We start from the raw sequence: 22611 nt of genomic DNA, 5'->3' as shown, positions 1-22611 counted from the left end.
CCAGTACTTGGGAGGCAGAGGCAGGCAGATCTTTGTGAGTTCGAGGCCAGCCTGGTCTACATCATGAGTTCTAGGACAGGTGGGGCTACAAGGAGACCCTGTCTCAAAAAGACAAAAAAAAAAATTAAACTACATAGTATGAAAGAATTGTATTGTTTGAATTTAGAAAGATGCTGTTTATAGTTTCTTGAGGGACTTACACAAAGTATTGCTGAAAGGATTTAATTCAAACTCTCCTTGCATAAGGCTAAAACTGAGGTCCAAAGGTATTAAAGGGTATTATGCTTTCTAAGGACCCCACGTATAAAGTATCGGTGAGGCCTGACCTTCACCAAGGGCACTGTTCTCCACATGGTGCCACACTGAAGAACCAAGGAAGCCAACAGGGAAGAGCAGATGTCCAGAGACAGATGTGAAGGGGAAGACAGGAGGACTGAGTGGGGAGTGCTGGCAACAGAGAGGTGCTGTGATGTTCCAGAGCATAGGAAAGGGAGCACCTCCTGAAACCCAAGGCCAGAGGGTTTTTGGAATAAGTTTGCAGTGCTTTACAAGCACTGCAGAGAATGGACAGCCTGAGAAGGGAGGTGACTGCTGAACCTGTGCTGAGGTGCTGTGGGAGAGGCCAGCTGAAGTAGAAGTAGCTGTCTTCATCCTGAGGCAGCCATAGAGGAGGAGGCCTGTTGGAATGGGGCTGCGCCTTGAGCATGAGCCAGGCTTGCTGGAGTGGCTGTTGAGGCTTGAGTCACAGCCTGGGTTCTGACTGAACTGACAAGTGCTGGAGGACAGGGAGTGGTCAGGGCTACAAGGAGCCTGAAGATCAGATCCCAGAGGCTTCAGCCCCTGGCAGGTTGTTTGGATTTTATGCTGCAGACAGCTGAGGGCTGCAGAGAGATTTTCCAAGGTGTTTTTACACCTGACATTCCATTTAAGTGTGGTGATAAATCTACATTTTAGAGTTTCTCATTTGTCACCAAGGAAATGAGTGCCACAGAGCATATGTGCCACTGGGAAGAGTTAAGCATACAGCAGTGTGCCTTGCTGTGCTCCACAGATGTGTACATGTGTCACTAAAACCCCCACTGACGTCTGCTTTGGGTGAAGTTCCTCTTCTTCCTAACCCTGCCTCTGTGAACTAGTGATCACTGAGTGCGGCAGAGGCCGCAACTATCGGTTCAGTGTTGTTCTTGGTTTGGTGTTGCAGGAATATCTGCGCAGGGCATACTCCTTAGTAAGATCTAGTTGTTAGTTGGATTGATTGCCACTTAAGGCAGCCTGTGATATGGAAAACCTTTGTCTTTGCCCTGGCTGCACTGATTAGCCAGGAAGGAACTCAGCAACAACTTGTGAGGAGGAATTAGCACTGACCCCTGGAACAAAAATAAAGGCCATTGATGAAATCACTGACATCATATCTCATGCTTCTCACAGACATAACACCGGTCTGGAGAACTGACTGTGCAGAGACCAAGTTCTTTCCTCTGTCTTTTTTGCTTCTAATTTTTCTATTCATCCTTAAAAGAAAGTTCTTTCTAAGCACATATTTGACCATGTTTATCTCTCAAAACCCCTCAAGGGTCACCGGCATTCCTTTATCTCACATGAGACTGAAGTATGAATGATTGTATGATACAGTGAACGTCATCAAATGAGGTTCACAGACACAAGGGGTCTAAGAAGAAGCCTGCTAGATAGAGGCCAGAGTGACTACCACTGACTTGACCTGGAATGATGGGGGATGAGTAGATGCTGTAGAAATCAGTGTAAGGAATTTGTTTTTAAAGGAAGGAGGGGGAGAGATGGCTGTGGCTTGAGGTGAGAACAAGTATACAGCGGTGGCCTGGCTGCACCGCCAAGCCGAGGAGAAGTGGCCAGAGAAGGGAGATTTGAAGGTACAGAGGCAAGAAAATTAGCCTGTAATGCCAGACTGCTGGACAAGTTACTCCATCTAAGCCACAGGTTCTCTTTCTGTGCAGCTGGCATGATAATATTTATCCTACTGTCTTTTAATGACTAAGCAAGGTAATTCATGTAAGGCTCATCGCCCAGGCCTTATTTAAATGTTTTTAGTTTTTCAAAAGCATTTATGTTCTCTTAGACCTCAGAATTCATAAAGGGGATAGTGGGGAGGTGCTCCTAATAAAACAGCAGTTTGCACCAGAGGAAGAAGAGAGAAGAGGGCCGGTGAGATGGCTCATCAGGTGAAGGCACTGCTGCCAAGACTGACGACCTGAGTTCAGCCCCAGGACCAGCACAGTGGGAGGAGCAAGCCAACTCTGCAAGTTGTTCTTTGTCTTCACATGTGCCCCATGCTGGCCCCGAACGAACGAGTGAGTGAGTGATGTAATGATTTTTTTTAAGAGGAAGAAAGAAGAAAGGTCCTGAAAGAACATAGCCCTAAATGGACTGTTTGGATTGGCATTTTGACTTAATTAAAAGCATGTAGTCTTGGCTCATGAGTGTGCTTTTCTATCCTTTGTTACGAGATTCAGAAAACAATGGAAAACAGTGTTCAACTCTAAGTGATTGACACATTACCAAGTAGTCTAGCATTCTTCTTATGCTCATACCCTGAAGTGGAGCGTGGAGAAACAGAGTCAGCTTTGACACTGAGAGCAGCATCCTTTGAGAAAACTTGCGTGAAGGTAAGGTGTGTTACAGACCCTAGTAGAAATGCCTAGAAAGTTCTCAGGTTAAGGCACATTATTTAACAGTGCTTATGTATTTTCTCAGTTTTAAGATCAGTTACAGAGGGCTGGAGAGATGGCTCCATGGTTAAGAGCACTGGCTGTTCTTATAGAGGACCTGGGTTCAGTGCCCAGCACCCATATGGCACTAACAACGGTCCATAACTCCAGTTCCAGGGGATCTGACGTCCTCTCCTGACCTCTGTAGGCATTCATTGCACAACACAGGTGCATTTACATACATACAGGTAACACACTCATATACATAAAATAATAAGTAAAATATTAAAAAAATCAGTTACAGAAAAGTTGCAAGAGTTGTTAGTACTGTACAGCATCTCTTGAGCGTCTTGCGGTCTAGTGTGTCGTGGGCTACTAGGTACCCGTGCAGACCCTTGCTGCTCCTCCAGCCCCAATCCTCTGCACAGCACCTGAGGCTGCCTGTGAGTAGTGACCTTCACTGTGAGGCTGTGGTTGGTGCTATCATTGGCCATGGTTATTCAGCTGCTTACAGAGGTGCTGTGGGGACATGTAGTCACGTCTGCCCTTGTGCACTGCATTATCACCTTTGCTCATTGGCGTCTTTCAGCGCTCGGTTTCTGACTGGTAGTGGAGAGAAGGTAGCAGCTTTCCTAGTGTGGCTGCATCCAGTCATTTAAGTCATGACAAACTTACAGTCTTGTTCGTTCCATTTCCCTTCCCCTGTGGCCACCCTCCTGAGCTGTTTTACTGTGTCTACGTCTGGTGTATTCTCTAAGTGGCACATGGCCCCCCGCATGTCCATAGATTCCCCTGGGCAAGTGATTTTAAAACAGTTCCTTGCATATTGTGCTGAGATGCGGAAATTGGCCACTGGCCACAGGGCAGATGCAGAGCTTGAACTGAAAATCCCATGAAGCAGAATTCCTTACTTCGTTTTAATTAAGCAGCTATGTTAATGCAAACAGGACATTTTAGACCTGGGGGGCTGCCGTGTCCTCAAGAGCCTTAAGTAGTCTTTCTTCTCTCTCGTGACTCTGAGGTGAGTTGCTATTTTATTAGGACCATCTCCTTACTATTTCCTTTGTGAATTCTCAAGTCTAAGAGAACATAGATGGTTTTGAAAAAGTGTTTTTATAGCAAGAAGCCTGCTTGTTTTTTAGAACTTGACTTACTCCTGCAGTGAAGTTTTGGGTGTAGATTATTTCGCAGCCCCTCACTGTACTGTAGCTGGCGTTGGGCTGTGTGTTTAAACGTGACTGCGTGGTTGCCGAACATGTACATGTTGGATTTGTTTTGACTTCAGCCATTCATGGGTGTGGGAGAATCAGCAGGTCTTGGGGATTGGGGTCGATCGCCTTGGGGCAGACCACGCTGCTGTGACTCTCACCTTGGGTCAGTGCTGCAGTTTTCTCTCACTCCTCTGCCTCAGAAGAGACCTCTTGGTTATCGACAGTAACCTCAGGTGATCTTTTCTGATCCCATAATGAACTCCAGAGGTGAACTCTCTGGCCAGTGTTAAATGAGAGGAGTTTATCTGCTTCGCTTTGCATGTCACCATCTTGTTTTGAATTAAAACAGTATAAGGATAAAATTAACTTGATGAAGGTGGGGAAAAGATCTCACCATATGATTATGCAAGTTTAATAACAGATTAATTCATAAGCCCAGGATCTCTCTGGGAGCAGATTTATATTGCACTTCACTTTAATGCCCATCTTTGATTTGACGTCCTGGCATAAAACAACATAACGACAGCAACATCCTGACCAATTATCCAAACCATCCAGCCATCCTAGAGTGTCCAGAACCTCCACACGATCTTTAGGATTAAGAGGTTAACTCCTATAACTTCAAACAAAGTGCTTTCATAATAAAAGTAAAAAGTACAAAATTTGAGGTAACTTCCTTTCTTAATTAGTTGCACTGGCCAGGTGGAGCGAAGCGCTCTGTGCCGGACTGGAGACGTCTATAAAGCCAAGCAACATGACAGCACAATGGAGGAGGAACAAAGATTGCTTTAATATGTTTCTATCCTGTGTCACAGTTTGAGATTGCCCTGGTTTATGTCGCTTTTGGCAAACTTACATAAAAGTGACCTTGTACTGTATTTTATGACCAGATGACTTTTCCCCTTGTGGCTAATTTGTCTCAGGCCTCCATCTTAAAGAGAAGTGAATAGGAAGTCCAGCCTTGGTCTCCGTGAGCTTTCATTGCATTCTTTCATTATTTTTGCTCGTTTTTTGCCACTGATGATCCATAAATTGTTGGAAATGAGCGATTAAGGAAGTGCTGCTTAGTGTTAGTGGCAAATGCGCATACTCGGCCTGGTTCTCCTGGGTGAGAGGAAATCACAGACAAGAGGAAGGCTCCTGCTGGGAACCCTGCAAGGAAATTTGACTTGGGCATGTTTTGATCTTGGCATTTATTACAGAAAATGAAGTCATATCTCACTAACTATTGCTATGTGTTAATTTGATTCTCCCAACACCTGCAGGAAAAAAGTAGTCATGTATTAATCAAAAACCCTACTCTCCCCCACTTGGGAGTGCTGGTTTCTTCTCAGAAATAGTATTGCTAGGAATGGTTATTTTAAAAACACAGGAGCTCTGTTTTGCTGTGAAGGGTGGTGGTGTCAGCCTCAGTGAGCCTTCCAAACCTGGAGGCCCACACACAGGAGCTCAGAGCATACATTTCAGTTAATAATTATTTGAATTTATAAAGGCTTTGACTTAAAATTCATTTAGCTTCTAACATCCAATTTGCCACACTGTTTGTAGTACTGTTGCACGTGGGAGGGAATGAATTACGTCTCCCGTACGTCTCCCGTTACAGTGTCTAGTATTGCTGATTACAGTGTTTCCTTAACATGGCTCAGTTCCCAGGCACTTTTTGACAATGTGATCCATTGTGTATTTCTTTCATTTTTTTCTCAAGGCTAGATTGTCTCTTTATTCTCATAAACATGAGTTGTAGAGTTAGAACAGACGGGCTCAAGTCCTGACTATGACGTGCTGTGTTTCTTAGGTTCTCCCTGTACTGCTTGCTGCCCTCACCTGCTGTGTTGTCAGGTGTCCAGAATATGCTGGAAGCAGCAGTGATGTTAGGTAAAGTATGTGGAAGTTCTTAGTGAAACATCAGGAGCGTTGTGTGGGATTGCTGTTGTACATTTAGCACAATGACATGAGAGGTTGCATTGGGTTGAGTCAGGGTGGGTTGCAACCTCTGTTCTAGCACTTGGGAGGCTGAAGCAGGAGAATTCCAAGTACCTGGACTACATAGTATATGACCAAATCTGAAAAAAATGTTACATTGTGTCGACATGGGGAACTTTTGTTTATATATCTCTTGAAATAAGATCTGTTTTACTTTAGAATGGTACAGGTTGTAAAAGATGGGGCTATGTTTCATAGGTAATTAAATCTCAAACTTTATAAGATAATTAAATTACTAATGTCTCATAATGTCTCAGAGTTCAAGCCTCTATTAAAGAAGAAAAGCTTTGGTAGGGAAGAAAATAAAAAGTCACCAGTTTCAGATTGTAAAGTAATATTCTTTTAATTACAGTGACCCCAATACTCACATTCATTAACAATTTTATAGAAATAATCATTGCTAACTAGAAATTGTTCCCAAATTTTTTTGGGGGGGAATGGAAAACTATCTACTCTTGAATTAGAATGAATTTTGTTTGAGAGTGAAATTAAATGTGAGATTTAATGCTGCTGGAGACTTCTTAATCATGGTATCGCACCTCCCACACATGATCTTTGCATTGCTGAAGTCTTGTGCTTATCTGGCAGGTAAGCTTGTATTTGCTTGCTATAAAATCATTTTCAGCATTTTGCGCTGGTAGTAATCTGCAGTGTCCGTGAAATGTTTGCCAATGTGTATCTGAATCTATATTGCTGAATCTATCTGGTTGAAACCAGAAGAGGTTATCAGATCCCCTGGAAGTGGAGTTATGGGCAGTTAAGAGCTGCCATGTGGGTGCTGGGAACCAAACCTAGGTCCTCTGCCAGAGCAGAAAGTATTCTTAACCCATGAACCAGCCCCTAGGGGTTGCATTTTTAAATTTCTTTTGCAATATCAGAATTATTGTCTTAATGATTTTTTAATCCTTTTTTAAATACACAGAGTTCAAATTTTATTTTTGGTATAACTTTTTAAAGAAAAGATTAACTGAAATATTACTTTATGTTGTGGGCAGAATTCATTGCATTAGATGACTTAAAGTACATTGATTTGGTATTCAAAATAAGATTTTCTTCTCTTTCTGCCATTATGTTGGTTCAGCCTTCCTGATCACTCACTTGGAGATTCTAACTACTATCCAATTCTCTGGATCTAACCTCCTACTCTTACAAAGTGTCTTCTAGTTTTGTTTTCTTAAAAATACAGTTGCTTATATAACTTTCATAAAATGTTTGATGGCCTCTGAGTGCTAACAAATTCGTGTAAAACTAGAACATTATATACAAAGTTCTTTGGGGAAGCTTGGCTCCATCCGTCTCTGTCTCTGTCTCTGTCTCTGTCTCTGTCTCTGTCTGTCTCTGTCTCTGTCTCTCTCCCTCTCCTCTCCTCTCGACCAATGAGGCCTATTCACTTACCCTACTCAGGCCTTCCTGACCTACCTGCTCCAGGCAGTAGCTACCCTCCCTCCCTCTAAGCCAGTGTTGTGTTTTTGAGACAGGGTCTCCCTGTAGCCCCAGCTGTTCTGGAACTCACTATGTAGACCAGGCTGGCCTTGAAGTCACAGAGATCCATCTATCTCTGCCTCCCGAGTGCTGGGATTAAAGGCATGGACCACCACGCCCAGCTGTATGTGTTCTTTTTTAAAGCTTAAAATTTTTATGTTTTTTTCTGTGAGTGCCTATATGTGTGTATGTGTACCACGCACATGCCAGGTGCCCACTGAGGCCAGAGGAAGACACTGAATTCCCTGGAACTGGAGTTATAGGTGCCTGTGAGCTGTCATGTGGGTTTTGGGTTCTCTGCCAGAGCAGCAAGTGCTTCTCACTGCTGAGTATGTCTTCATCCTGTGTCTCTCTTTTAAGACTCGCTTCTACTAGGTATGCCTGTGCACTCTGTGCTCTTTCTGTGGCACGTGCCCCTGGATCCTACCTGCCCTTCCCTTTCTCAGCTGAGTCCAAGTCCATATGTTCTTCCCTCTGCCAGGAAAATCTGCTTCAATGCTTTGTTTGCCAGCATCCTGTTCTGGAGTGTTTCCTCCAGGGTGTCCTCTGCTTCTCTGGTGGTTCTCTGTACTTGTGACTGCTTAGTCCTCTCCGGGTAGGTTATATTGTGACTGTTCATTGATGTGTTTTTGATACAGTACTTGGGATACTATGGACAGAATCCTTGTGTAGGAAAACAAGGCATGAAAGCTGAGCACTCTCTTGTCTCCCCAAACTTGTGGGAGGCCGTGGGGGATGTTCCAGTATAGCCCCATGTGCATGGTTTCTTTCAGAGTTGGTTTAAAGGAGGTTAACTAGCTGTCGTAGTTAACTTCAGTTGTCAACTTGGCACACTTGGGAAGAAGGAACTTCAACTGAGGAATTTCCTCCACCAGATGGGCCTGTGGGTATTTCTGTGGTGGGTCATTTTCTTGATTGATAATTGATTTAATAAGAAGACCTAGTCCGCCGTGGGTGGTGCTGTCCCTTGGCTGATCCTGGGCTGTATAAAGGAGGTAGCTGAACAGGCAGAGAGGGCAAGCCAGTAAGCAGAGTTTCTCCATGATCTCTGCTTCAGTTTCCTTGAGTTCCTGCTTTGATGATGGACTATGAGAGGTAAGGTAAATAAACCCTTTGCTCCCCAAGGAGCTTTTTGTTCAAGGTATTTATCAGAAAGTAAACTAGAAACTGCCTGATGTTATAATTAAATATGACTGTTTTTTAATTGAATTTTTTGTGAATTTCATGCAATATATTTTGGTCATATTTAGAGCCCCTCCCTATCTGCACTCCTCCTGTAGTCCCCCGACTGGATTTCATGTACTCTGTCATATATGACCAAGTAGAACAATTTAATTCTTTAACAAGCATTGTATGTTATTAAGGGCATACAGCAGTTCTCAAGAAAGCAGGAAAAATCTCTGGGAATTGAGAGAACAAACAGGAACAACAGAGCCAGATCTGAGTGAGTGTGTGCTGTTGTGGTGTTCCGTGTATGGGGGAGGTGGCAGAGTGTCCCTGTAGAGTGCTCAGCCAAGGGAAGATTGGTTAAAGAGCAAGTATACTTTATCACTGACACAGGAAGGCTGTGGGTCCCAGCTCTGGACAGAAGGACATCTCCATGGGGACTAACTCATATACTTTTACTTCCTAAGAGTTTGGATTCAGTATTCTTACCTGTGTTAGAAAACACTAAGCCAGGGCTGTAGAGATGGCTTAGCAGTTAGAGCACTGGCTGCTCTTGCAGAGGACTAGGTTTGATTCCTAGCTCCCATGTGGCAACTAACAACTGTCCATAACACCAGTTTCAGGGGATCCGACACTCTCTTCTGACCTCTGTAGGCACTGCATAACATAGGTGCACGTACACATGTGGCAGTACACTTATACACATAAAATAAAAAAAAATTAAAAAGAACATCTAAGCCAAGAATCTAGCATAAAGGTTATTTAAAAGTATTAAATATCATTTTGTCATTTTCCCTTACATATAATACTTTAAACATGCATTAATCAACAGTGGTTTATATAATTCACAATTGAGGCTGGTTTTAGAAAGTTGTTTTGATGTGATTTAAAGTTCTTTCTCTTTTTTGAGACAAGGGTTCACTATGAAGCCCTGGCTGGCCTGGGATTTTCTATGTAGACGAGGCTGGCCTGGAACTCACAGAGATCTGCCTGCCTCTGCCTCCCAAATGCTGGGATCATGCCCAGTGATTTAAAATTTTTGATGCACGCTGTATTTTGCCTGACCCTGTTTATGGTATGTCCTGTCTGTTGTCCCTTAAATTAATTATATGAGAAAACTCAGATTTGACAATAAGCACCATATGATCAGCTCAAATGGAACAATTTCTCCTGACTTCTGTTTTTATACTTAGCCTCTTTCTAAGTAATTTGATAGTTGGTTTAGCTCTTAGAGTACCATCATTCTTGCAAGAATGAATAGTAAGTCTGTTGTATTTCCATTATTTTTTCATTAATTTTGTGAGGATCTAATATTTTTATCTATCTGTACCCTTTATTTTGATTTATGTGTTTTTCTTTTATGTGTATGAGTGTTTTACTTGCATGTACATAAGTGCAGTTCCCATGGAAGCCAGAATAGGGTTGGGATCCCCTGAAACTGGAATTATGGATGGTTGTTAGCCACCATGTGAGAACTGGGAACTGAACCCAGGTCCTCTGATTGCTCTTAACCACTGAGTCATCTCTCAGACCCTGTACCTATTTTTTTTAAGAGTGGTTTTATTTTATTATTTATTTATTTATTTATTTATTTATTCATTTATTTATTTATTTTAAAGAGCTGTTTAAAAAAACAAATCTAAATTGTTTTTGTCTCTATTGCTATAGTTAGCCTATACAAATGTTTCCAATAATATCACCCTTACCTATTGTTTCTTAGTGTTGGATTCTTATCTATGGTTAGATGTATTTTGGGGCTTTTTGGCCATAAATTCAGAGCATCAGAAATCACCCTAACTCTTTTCTTATTTCATTTAGTCTGTGGGTTCCTAGCATTTCTCCACAGATTTTATCCTGTCTGCTTTCTGTCTTTTAGGGATTCTCCAGGCCATCAGGCTGTTGGTAACACAGTTGTCTCCTGACATAATGAGATCATGTAGTTTATGCTCCTGACAGCTTACATACACCAGGTACTGCAGCACTGTAGTACCTTCTGAATTCAGAGTCTCTAGGTTTACTCTCTCTGTCTCACTTGGCTTACTTGAGCACCATCACTGTGCATGCTGGCTACTGCCTGTTTTTCATTAATATTTTAATTTTCTATACAGGTTCTTGGTGTATAGCTCAGGCTGTTTTCAAACTCATAGTCCTCCTGCTTCAGCCTCCTGATTGCTGGGATTATAGGCTTGAGCTCACACACGCAACAATATTTTAATTTAAATGTTTTATAGGAACCCCTAAACTGTATTACTTTCTACTCATTGTAATACACTCATCACATTTCTGTTATTGTACATTTGTATTTACTGTGTGAATATTTTGTTTTTATTCCTCACCTTAATCATTTAAAAATTTTATGTATTATTTTATTTTATACGTATGAGTGTATTGCCTGCATGTGTGTAAGTACACCCGTGTTGTACAAAGCCTGTGGAGGTCAGAAGAGGGCATCAGATTCCCTGGAACTGGAGTTACAGACAGTTGTTAGCTGCCATGTGGGTGCTGGGAATTGAACTCGCATCCTCTGCAAGAACAGCCAGAGTGCTCTCAACTGCTGAGCCATCGCTCCAGCCCCAATCATTTATTTTGTACACATATATTTTCTGGTACTAGAAAAAAATGTTCAAGACTTGGAATTGGGAAGAGACTGGACAGGAAAGTTTTGAGGAGAACTGAGAGCAGAGCACAGGGTTTGTGATGGAGACACAGGTGATGCTTGCCCTGTATGTGTGCAGCCCTGCATATTGTACAACCCCTGTTGTCCTGGGGGATTTTCTCCAGCTTTTATATATTTGTGACTTGCTTCTAGATTTCTGATTGTCTTGTATATATGTTTCAAGTTCTTCTTTGACCTTGCTTTAGTGAAAGGTAAGCTCAGGTGACTGGGCTGCTGAAGGGTATGAAGAACGGAAAGGATTGGATTGCTCAGTAGGTAGTGGCAGCTGACAAGACCAGTAGCACCTGCCAAGGGATACAGCAGGGAATGTGGGTCCTGCTGGTGTAAGAGTTGGCAAGGCAGCCTTCCAAGAGAACCAGTCCTGCTCTCCAGACCCACTGGCACCAGAGATAGGAGACCATAAAAAGAGTAAGCCTGCAAATCAGAACTTCACTGAGATTCCATCACCCCAGTCAGAACACTGTCATTAAGAAAACAAATAAGAAGTCAGGCATGGTGGCACACACTTTTAATCCCAGAAGTCTGTGAGATCAAGACCAGCCTGGTCAACATAGTGAGTTCCAGGCCAGCTGGGACTGCAGGGGGATTCTGTCTTGAAAAAAAAAAGAAAGAAAAAAGAATGAAAACAAATAACAAATGCAGGCCAGTATGAGGGGAAGGGACCCTTAGCACTTTATACATTGCTGGTAAATTGTAAATTACACTAGCCACTGTGGAAATCATTATGGAAGTTGCTCAAAAAATTATATAACTATCAAACTACTGTATGATCTGAATATGCCTTTCCTGTATATATACCTAAAGGCTCTTAAGTCAGGGTGATGTTTAATCTTAATTGTAAATTTGGCTGGTTTAGAATCATCATGGAAATGCAGCTCTGGGTATGTCTATGAGGATATTTCCAGAAGGTTTAACTGAAATTGGAAGACCCACTTTAAATGTGGGGGCACTATCCCATTGGTTGGGGTCCCAAACTGAATAAAGAGGAGAAAGGAGCTGAACAACAGCTTTCATCCCTCTCAGCTTCTTGACTGAGGACACAGTAGGACCAGCTTCCTAATGTTCCTGCCTGCCATGCCTTCCTTGCCATAATGGGTGTGGTATCCCCTGGAACTGTAAGCCCACATAAGCCCTTTCTCCTTATGTTGCTTCTTGTCAGATAAAACAACAAAAACCACTAAGAGTACCACAGAGATACCTGTGTGCTGTTCATAGTACTCAGCTGTGGTCACCCTGGGTATCTGAAGATGGATGACTGGGTAAATAAAATGTGGTAACATATGCACAATGGGGCTTGTTCAGCCATAGAGAAAAATGAAGTCATGGCGTTTGCAGGAAAGTGTATGGGATTAGAGAATTATCTCATTAAGTGAGATGAGGCAGAAGGGAGACACTTCTAACATGTATCTAGGATCTGAGATGTTCTGTGATGTCAGGACCTAATAAGGACATCTAGTCTTTGGTGCTCTGTTCATGCACTCTCTCCTTGGTCCTGATTCATCCAGCAGAGCTGCCACTTCTAGAAGCAAAGTCACAGTGTAGTACTTTGATTTTTTTTTCTTTTTTTGCACATAGTTTTTTGATGAAGTTAATTGACTCTGATATGGACTGATTTCTTACACCACTGATCATTAACTTTACCAGAGGAACTCTGCTCTTCCTTGTGAAGGAAGAGACAGCAGTATGGAAGGGAGAAAGGTGCATGTTTGCCCATTGCCTGCAAATGTTCCCATGAAACTGCATAATGTAATTAGAATTGGATAATAGTGCTTAACTAAAAGTTGGATGTGTGTTTTATGTTAAACAGTTTTCTAGCTGGGTACAGTGGCCCACGCCAGTAATTCCAGCAAGGAGGCTGAGGGGGAGGACCCCGAGGTAGAGGTCAGACTGTGTGTATCATGACTTTGTATCCTCCCACAAAAACATTTCTTCATTTGAGAACACCCTTATGAAAAATAAGCCAGTTACAAAAGAGAAACACTACAAGACTCCATGGACTGAGGCACCTAAGGTTGGGATGCAGAAACAAAGTAAAATGCTAGCTTCCAGAGGCTTCCGAGAGGAGAGCCAGGTGCTTAGTAGTTCAAATTTTGCAAGATGAAAAAACTCTAGAGATTTGTTACACAGCAATATGAACTCTTAAAAATAGTTAAGATGGTAAAATTCATGTTATAGTTCTACTGTAATTTTAAACAATGAAAGGAATTAAAAATTTTGAGTTACAAAAATTTTAAAACCTCATCAAATGAAAACATCTCATTGATTTAATTCATTTGAACCTAAAATGATTAGCTTGATTGAAGTTCTAATCAAGTATTGTTTAACAAATGAACATTTTAATGCAATGGATAACTTCCCAAGATATTATAACTCATTCAAATGGAGTGGAGAAGAATAGGGTCAGAGCATTTCTACAATTACTGACATTGAGTTAGGATTTATGTTTCTCATGAGATAGAACCAATCAAGTCCACACAGTTGGCAGGACACTTCTACTGCCAGATCCTCCAGTCCCCACTGGGGATTGAACTCGGGTCTTATTCTAGGTGAGAGCCCTGCTGACCAGCTCCATCCTCAGTCACCTCCACCACACTTTCACAAGTAGATAATGCATGCAAGTTTGTCCACAGCTTAGAATATAGAAAATTCACAGTATTTTGAGACTAGTTTAATCTTGATAATAAAAAGTAGACAAGGATAATATAAGAAAGGGACTCTATAAGCCTTTCTTTTAATAAAATTTTTTTATTATTGTGCTGTGGGCATGATGTGTGGTATGGACATGCATGCCACAGTGTGTGTGTGTGTGTGTGTGTGTGTGTGTGTGTGTGTGTGTAGGTCAGAGGACAACCTTGTAGGGTTGGTTCTCTCCTTCCACCTTTATGTGAGTTCCAGAGATCCAACCTAGGCCTTCAGGCTTAAGCAGCGAATGCTTTACTCACTGAGCCAGTTCACTGGCTCCTATAGGTCTTTCTTAATCAGAAATAATTGTGAATCAGAAAATACTAAGCTAAATCCAGTTATACACATAAAAGGTCTTCAAAACTATTTCAGGTATGCAAGGTTGGTTTAACATTAGAAAAAAAGAAAATAAAGGTCAATCTCTCTGAAGAGAATAGATGTAAAAATTCTCAGTAAAATACTTGGACACTGAATTCAAGAACATCAAAAGAACCATATGCTATAATCAAGTTGGCTTCATCCCAGAGATGATTCAACATATGTAAATCAATAATTGTAATCAACCATGTAATAGCCTCAAGGACAGAAACCACATGATTATCTCAGAAGAGACTTTTGACAAAATCTAACATCCCTTCATGATAAAAATCCTGGAGAATCTAGGAGATAACATCGCAACATAATAAAAGCGATATACAGCAAGCCCACAGCCTACATGCCACACAGAAAAACTCAAAGCATTTTCACTAAAATGAGGAAGAAGACAAGGATGCCCACTCTCTCCACTCCTGTTCAATATAGTTTTTGAAGCCTTAGCTAGAGCAGTAAGAAATGTGAAAGCGATAAAGGGGATGCAAATAGGGAGGGAGAAGTCAGTGTCCCCATTTGCAGATTATAGGAGTCTGTACTTTTATGATTCAAAAGATTCCACCAGAAAACCACAGCTGATAAAAACATTCAGTATATGAGTTCAGTATTGTATAACTGCATTAATTTAACTGTGAACCTAAAAATTTACAGCCACTTTTGAAAGAGATGTATCCTTGCTCTGAAGTGTGTTACTGAATATGTTAAAGCTGATGAAATGCTTCTCCTAATTATGTGGTCATTAAGTGAAAAAAAATTTAAAAATTCTTCAAAGCAAAAAAAATACCCATTCACTATAGTAACAGGACACAAAATTAACACATAAAAATCAGTATCTGTCCTGTGTATCAAAAACAGACACACTGAGAAAAAAATCAGGGAAACAGTCCCATTCACAATAGCTTGGAAAAAACCTCGGAATAAATCCAAGGAAGTGGAAGACTTATACAGTGGAAATTTTAAGACACTGAAGAAAGAAACTGAAGATGCCAGAAAATAGAGAATGCTTCCATGCTCAAGGATTGCTGGGATTAATGTGAAAGTGGTCTGCCCTACATTCTACAGAGTGAACACAATCCCCATGAAAATTCCAATGCAATTCTTCACAGAAATTGAAAAAATTATCTTCAAATTCATATGAAAACACAAAAAACAGGATCGCCAGAACAATCCTGAGCAATAAAAACACTGCTACAGGTATCACTATCTCTCATTTAACTTATACTATAGAGCTATAGTAATAAAAACAGCATGACACTGGCATAAAAACCAGATACATTGGGGCTAGAGAGGTGTCTCAGTGATTAAGGACACTGGGTCTTCTTGCAGAGGACCTGGGTTTGGTTCCCAACTCCTACACGGTGGCTAACAACTTTTTAAGTTCAGTTCCAAGGGGATTTGACATCCTCTTCTGATCTCGATGGGCATTTCATACATGTGGTGCACTTAAATATAGGCAAAACACTCAAACATAAAATAAAAATAAAGAACCTAAATACATTGATCAAGTATAGAATTCAGGACCCACATGTAAGACCGTATTCCTACTGTCACTTGAGTTTTGACAAAGAGGACAAAAATATACTTTGGAGAAAAGATAGCATGTTCAACAAATAGTGCTGGTCAAACCGAATAGCTACATGTAGACGAATGAAACTAGATTCCTATCTCTCACCCTTCACAAACTCAACTCCAAATAGACCAAGTATCTCAACATAAGAACTGATAACACTGAATATGATAGAGAAAAAAGTTGGGAATATGTTTCAAATTATAGGCACAGGAAAAGATTTTCTGAATAGGATTCTAGTAGTGCAGGTATCACAACCACCAACTGACAAATGAGCCCTCATGAAACTAAAAAACTCTGGACAGCAAAGGACACCGTTATTTGAAGAGGCAGCCTACAGAATAGGGAAAAACTTTACCAGTTATACCTCTGATAGAGGGTTAGTGTCTAAAATGCAGAAGAAACTCAAAAAGCTAAGTACCACCAGACATGGTGGCACATGCCTTTAATCCCAGCACTCAGGAGGGAGAGGCAAGTGGATCTCTGTGAGATTGAGGCCAGCCTGGTCTACATATTGAGTTCCAGGGGCTACAGGGAGATCCTGTTTCAAAAAACACAATCAAACAAAACACACCCAAATACCAAGAAGACAACCCACTTAAAAATTGGAGCACGGAACTAAACTGAGAAGGAAGAAATACTAATGGCTGAGAAAGAGATCCTTAGCCATCAGGGAGATGCAAATTAAAACTGCTTTGAAAATCATCTTACCCCAGTCGGCATGGCTAAGATTAAAAAAAGAAACAAACAACAATAAACCAAATGACAGCAAATGCTGGCATGGATGTGGGGAAAGAGGACCACTTCCTCATTGTTGGTGAGAGTGCAAACTAGTGCAGCCACTACGGAAATCAGTGTGGAGTGTCCTCAAAAGGTTAGGAACAGCTGCAAATGATCCAGCCATAACACTCTTGGGAATATACCTAAAAGACTCTGGAGCCTACTACAGAGATACGTGCTTGTCCATGCTCATTGCTGCTCTAATTGATAGCAGCCAGGAGATGAAAGCAGCCTAGATATCCATTACCTGAAGAATAAATAATGAGAGGCTGGCGAGCTGGCTCAGTGGTTAAGAGCGCTGGCTTCTCTTGTAGAGGACCTGGGTTCAATTCCCAGCACCCACATGGTAGCAAACAACCATCTGTAACTCCAGTTCTAGGGACTTTGACATCCTTTTCTGACCTGCTCAGGCATTCTACACCATGGGTGTACTTAACACACAGACAATATATTCATGTACATAAATTAAAATAATAAAATATTTTTAAAAAGGATGAATAATGAAAATGTGATACATTTACACATTGGAATATTATTCAGCTGTTAGAAAAAGTAAAATTATAAGACTTGCAGATAAGTGCATGGAGCTGGAATTAATTCTGAGCAAGGTAACTCAGATCCAGAAAGACAGATGTCACATGTTCTCTTGTGTTTGTGGATACTGCCTTTAAATCTTTAGACATGTATGTTTAAATTGGAGTACCTATAGAAGTCCGTAAATCTGTAAGAGGCCATGTGGGGATTTCAAGGGAAGGGGACTATGAAGGGTGGTGTGAAGGGAGTGTATTAGGCACAGTGGGGTAGGGATAGCTAACACTAAATACTTTTGAAACACCCATGTGGAAACCTGGTGGTGCTTCTTAAACTACCAACATACACATACATAAAAAGAGCCTACGTGGAGTTACCCCGTAACAAGCGGGCAATGCCTCCCCCAGACACCATGGCCTATCAAATAAAAAGCATAGTGCCAGGGATACATTACTGATTTTGAAGTTGGTTAATGGGATCCCATAGACCTCCAATCATTTTGGCAGTTGCCATTGTTCTTGGTTACCTTCTAGAACCTGATGTGCTGGTCAGCTTTAGTGTCAACGTGACACACCTGGGCAGAGGGAGCCTCAACTGGGGAATTTCCTCTATTGGACTGGCCTGTGACCATGTCTGAGGGGCATCTTCTTAATTGTTGAGTGATGTGGGAGAGCCCAGCCCGCTGTGGGTGGTGCGATCCCCGGGCAGGTGGGCCTGTGTCACATTAGAAAGCAGGCTGAGCAGGGGCCAGGGGAGCAAGCCAGTAAGCAGCATTCCTCCATGGCCTGTGCTCCAGCTCCTGTCTCAGGTTCCTGCCAGAACCCTTTGGAGCACATCAACTATAGGGAAATGAGGTGCTCTTTTACCTGTAAGGATAGCTACTAGTGAAAAACAGAACAAAAACAAACTCCAGAAAATAAGCATTGATGAGGACATGGAGAGACTGGGCATTGTCCTGCAGTTGTGATGAGAATGTCAAATGGAATAGCTGACATAGGAAAAAATATGGTAGTGTCTCAGTTTCTTCTTCTGTTCCTGTGATAAAATATTTTGACAAAAGCAACTTAGGAGAGAAAAGATGTATTTGGCTCACAGCTGAAGATACATCCATCATGGTGGGGAAGTCAAGGTACAGGGTCTTGAGCAACTGGTCATATCACGCCACAGCCAGGACACAGTGATGAATGCTTCCTAGTGCTCAGCTCACATTTCTCCATTCATGAAGTCTGGGTACTTCTGAGGGACAGTCCGGACAGCTCTTATACATCAGTTAACACAAACAAGATAACCCCATAGGCAGGTTCAGAGGCCCAAATTCCAGGTGATTCCAGATTTTGACAACTTGATAGCACCTTCACCACCATTCCTCTGAAAATTGAATCAAGTCCCCCTAGAATGTATAGACTATTGAGCTAAATAAGCTTTTACTGTTCTATTTTTATTTTTGTCTTTTCAAGACAGGGTCTCCGTGGAGCCCCAGCTAGCTTAGAACTCACTATAGAGACCAGGCTGGCCTTGATCTTACAGAGATCTGCCTGCCTTTATCTCCCAAGTGCTGGGACTAAAGGTGTGCAACACCACACCTGGCCATCTGTTTTATGTTTTTTAAAAAGCATAATTACCATCTGACCGAGCTTTATTTTCCTGGGTCTAAATCTCAGGCAGGGCCCCAACAAGATATTTTCATCCTCTGTTACAGTAGCCATACTCAAAATAGTGAAGAGATAGAGGTAACTCAGGGGTCCATTGAGATGAATATATCAGCAAGGTGGTGTAGTCATAGAGTGGAGATTGTTCTTGCTCAAAAAGGAAGTTCTGACACATGCTGAAACATGGATGAGCCTTGAAGACCTTCTGCTAAGTGAAAGAAGTCAGTCCCCAGACAAATACTGCACCATCACCCGCAGAGGTGCCTAGAGGAGCCGAACTCAGAAAGAACGATGGTTGCAAGCAGTGTGGGAGTTGCTCTCTGGGTGCATATCTCCCACTGGAGAAGACAGAGTGTCCTGGGAAAGCACCGAAGCTGTGTGAATGCACGGGCTGCCACAGAACCAGCCTAAAAATTGTTAAACTAGCAGATTTTGTGTTAAGCATAATTTTCTGCAATTAATAAAACATAGATGATAAACATGATGGGGTTTGGGAGCTACCTTTGGGTAGGTTGGTGCAAAGATTGATGTGGTAGGTACCACTGCAGTCACGGTGATGTTCTTTGAAGCTGGGTAGGTGTGACCATAAGTGTTTAGTGGACATAGGAAGCCAGACGGCATGCTTTCATTGTTTAATACAGAAGGGAAATATTGATTTTTTTTGGTGGTGGGCTCACATCAGCCAAATAGCATTTTATACATAAAACCAAATGCCGATTAACTTCAGTAAGGGAGAAGAGTGAGCATGCATGGCCATACGTACGCCACCCAAGGCCGCTGCAGCTGATGGAGACTTGTGGGAGTGAAGATGATGAGGGCCTGCCGCCCCCCGTCTCCCTTCCTCCCTCCTTTCCTCCCTCCGCCTTGCTCACAGTTTGTGGCATTTTTGGAATTTCTAGTCCTTTTTGTGTAAATATGTTCTTGCTACATAAGCACTTTGATACTGTTATTTGTCATGTGACATTGCTTTATATTATAGTCTAAAAATATCTTACTAATTATATTTATGTGTATGAGTGTATTGCCTGCATGCATGTAAGTGCACCCATGTTGTACAATGCCCACGAAGGTCAGAAGAGGGCATTGAATTCCCCTGGAATTGGAGTTATGAACTGTTGTTAGCTGCCATGTAGGTACTGGGACCTGAACCTGGGTCCTCTGCAAGAGCAGCAGGTGCTCTTAACTCTGAGCCATTTCTCCAGCCCCTATATTACATTCTAAACTATTCTGCTTTGATGTAGTAATGTAATAAATAATGACACTGATGGTGTTTCTGCATTGGAGTTGCTGCCTGGTATTTTATGAGATGTACAACAGGATATAGGCTGTGGTGTTTTATTGAAATAAAACTTTCCTGGGGATGAATATTTGACTCAGTGTGATCTTGCTGTTGTAGAACTGAAGATTAATGTTCGGGTAAAAGAAGCTTCTCTGTTCTTTGCTAAAACTGCAACTTTGTCATACACACGCTTTAAACATCCTTCTCTGTTTCCATGTCATCTTGTCTTTTGTGTCTCCCTTTTCTCATGTGAGGAGGTGGGAAGCACAGGGCTCTGAATTGAATGTCAGAGAAGGTCAGGTTGGCAGATCTCAGTTGAACGTCAGTTCTGGTGTGCACTGAGATTAGGTTCACAGGCACCTTGCTCAGCTCCTTTGAGTGTACCCTTCCTCAGTATGGTGCAGCTTAGGTATGACCCATTGTGAAGAAGCAGTAAGCAGATAGGAACTACCTGGGAGGGCAATGCACACATACTCACCATCCCCTTAATGTGAGATTTGTAACTAAGTAATTGTCAGTACAGAATAGAAGCAAAGATCCTCCCTGGTCAATCAACAAACGTCATGTGATGTGGTAAACTGAAAACCATCTTCACACAGAATTATACTGAAGAATTTTAATAATTCAGAGCTTTCATTTACATGTTAAGAACTTCTTGGTTACCAGGGCTGAAGAGATGTCTCAGCAGTTAAGAGCACTGACTGCTCTTGCAGAGGACCTGGGTTCGATTTCCAGCACCCACATGGTGGCTACGAACCATCCTTAACTCCAGTTCCAGGGGAATCCGAAGCCCTTTTCTGACCTCCATGGCATTGCATGACATGGGTGCACTCACATACATGCAGGCAATACACTCATGCACATAAAAAATATTAAAAAAATTTTAAAAAGACCTTCTTAGTTACCCTCTACATTTACATTTATAATCTGGAGGACTTTGTCTAATATAGAAATAAATTTCTGCCTAGAAATTAATATAGTGAACATCATAGCTAAATGAACTAGGAATATCAATGTTTCTATTTTAAGTTACATAAAATACTTTTTTGTAAAGTTTTTTTTTTTTTTTTTTGTCTTTTAGAGACAGTTGGCCTGGAACTCACTATATAAACTAGGCTGGCCTTGGTCTCACAGAAACCCACCTGCTTCTACCTCTTGAGTGCTGTGATTAAAAGCGTGCCTCACCATGCTTGACTTTTTCTTGTCAAGTTTTAATAATTGGAATATCTTGCAGTTTTAATTTTTCTGTCTTGTATAGATTACATTAAAGTATACATGCTTTCAAAATAGAATGCATAATGTATTACTATTCAAAAGTATTTGCTATTCCACTATAAAACTTAAAGCTTTCCAGGGTGGTATTTTCTTGGACTTGGAACCAAAGCTCATTTATATATACTCTTATGAGTGCTTTGGGGGCAAAAGAGGAAATGTTTGGATCCCTTCAGGAAAGATGCTGGCCTCAGGGATTTGAGGGCTGTGCTGGCCTGGGAGCAGGGCCCAGGAAAGATGTGGCCCCAGGAAGCTGGTGGCTGAGCTGCCCAGGGATGCAAAGGGAGGTGGGGATGAGAAGAGGCCTGAGGGCTCCTGGGGACTACAGGGAGGAATTGGGTTGGTCTGGATGGAAAGAATCTGGAAGCAGTGGGGGTTCTGGGCTAAGAGGTCAGTCCAGGGGTCTGGGGTGCCAAGACAAGAGATGTACCAGTTCCCCTGCTAGGAGGAGACATGGGGTGGGGGAGTCAAGGTGCAGTGGGCGCCGCCAAACTTACCCAGGCAAGTTGCTGGTCCCAGGAAGCTTTGAGGTTGGCTGCCCAGAGATGCAAAGGGAGGTGGGACGGGAAGAGCCTGGAGGAGTCGAAATTATGATGACAAGAGCCACATCAGATGGTCAGAGGAAAGAGTTGTCGGCTGAGGACAGTCTATAGGTTTGGGATGTCAAGGACTAGTCCTGTGTGAGTGACTGTAACAGAACAGAGATCAAGCTCACTGGAATTGGGGTTATAGGCTTGTGTGTGACTTAGCAGACAGGGAATGTGGTGAGAATTCCTTAGGAGCCAGGTGCTCACTTCATCAAGAAAGGGGGTCTCTAGGTGGTAGATGATGGAGAGGGGGAAGGAGATATGATGGCAGTAGAGGAGGGTATAAATATGATTTAGAAACAGTGATTTTAACTCTGAGGCCTTAGAAGTTCAAAGACAGCAGCAATGATAACTTGAATGTTTATAGTTGTTATGTTGTGTTTATTGAACATTGGTATTTCACTACGTAATCTGCACACATGAACCCAGTGCTTTTTTAACAGCCCTAAGAGGCAAGGGTGTGTTAGCACCTCCATTTATACAGGAGCTGAGGCACAGTTTAGAGTAGTGCTTTGCTCAGTTACATTGTCAGTTAGTGGAAAAAGCAGGATTTGAATCTAGCAGTCTACCACTAAACATCAGGCTCTTAACCAGCTTCTTGTATGGTCCTACCTCTCTTGAGCTCCTTCTTTCCCTTAATCCCCTAGATTCCTTGTATACCCTTCCCTCCCCACTCCCTTAAACTAACCCA

General features: G+C 42.0%; 1 protein-coding gene across 6 annotated transcripts in view; it reads left to right on the top strand.

Moving 5' to 3' along the window:
- Positions 1-22611, top strand: part of Lmbr1 (limb development membrane protein 1) — a 180690-nt gene that overhangs the window by 80843 nt on the left and 77236 nt on the right. The window lies entirely within an intron of this gene.

Source organism: Nannospalax galili, unplaced genomic scaffold, assembly GCF_000622305.1.
Source record: "Nannospalax galili isolate Female #2095 unplaced genomic scaffold, S.galili_v1.0 scaffold302, whole genome shotgun sequence".
Lineage (NCBI taxonomy): Eukaryota > Metazoa > Chordata > Mammalia > Rodentia > Spalacidae > Nannospalax > Nannospalax galili.
This window is presented reverse-complemented; position numbering and strand designations above follow the sequence as displayed.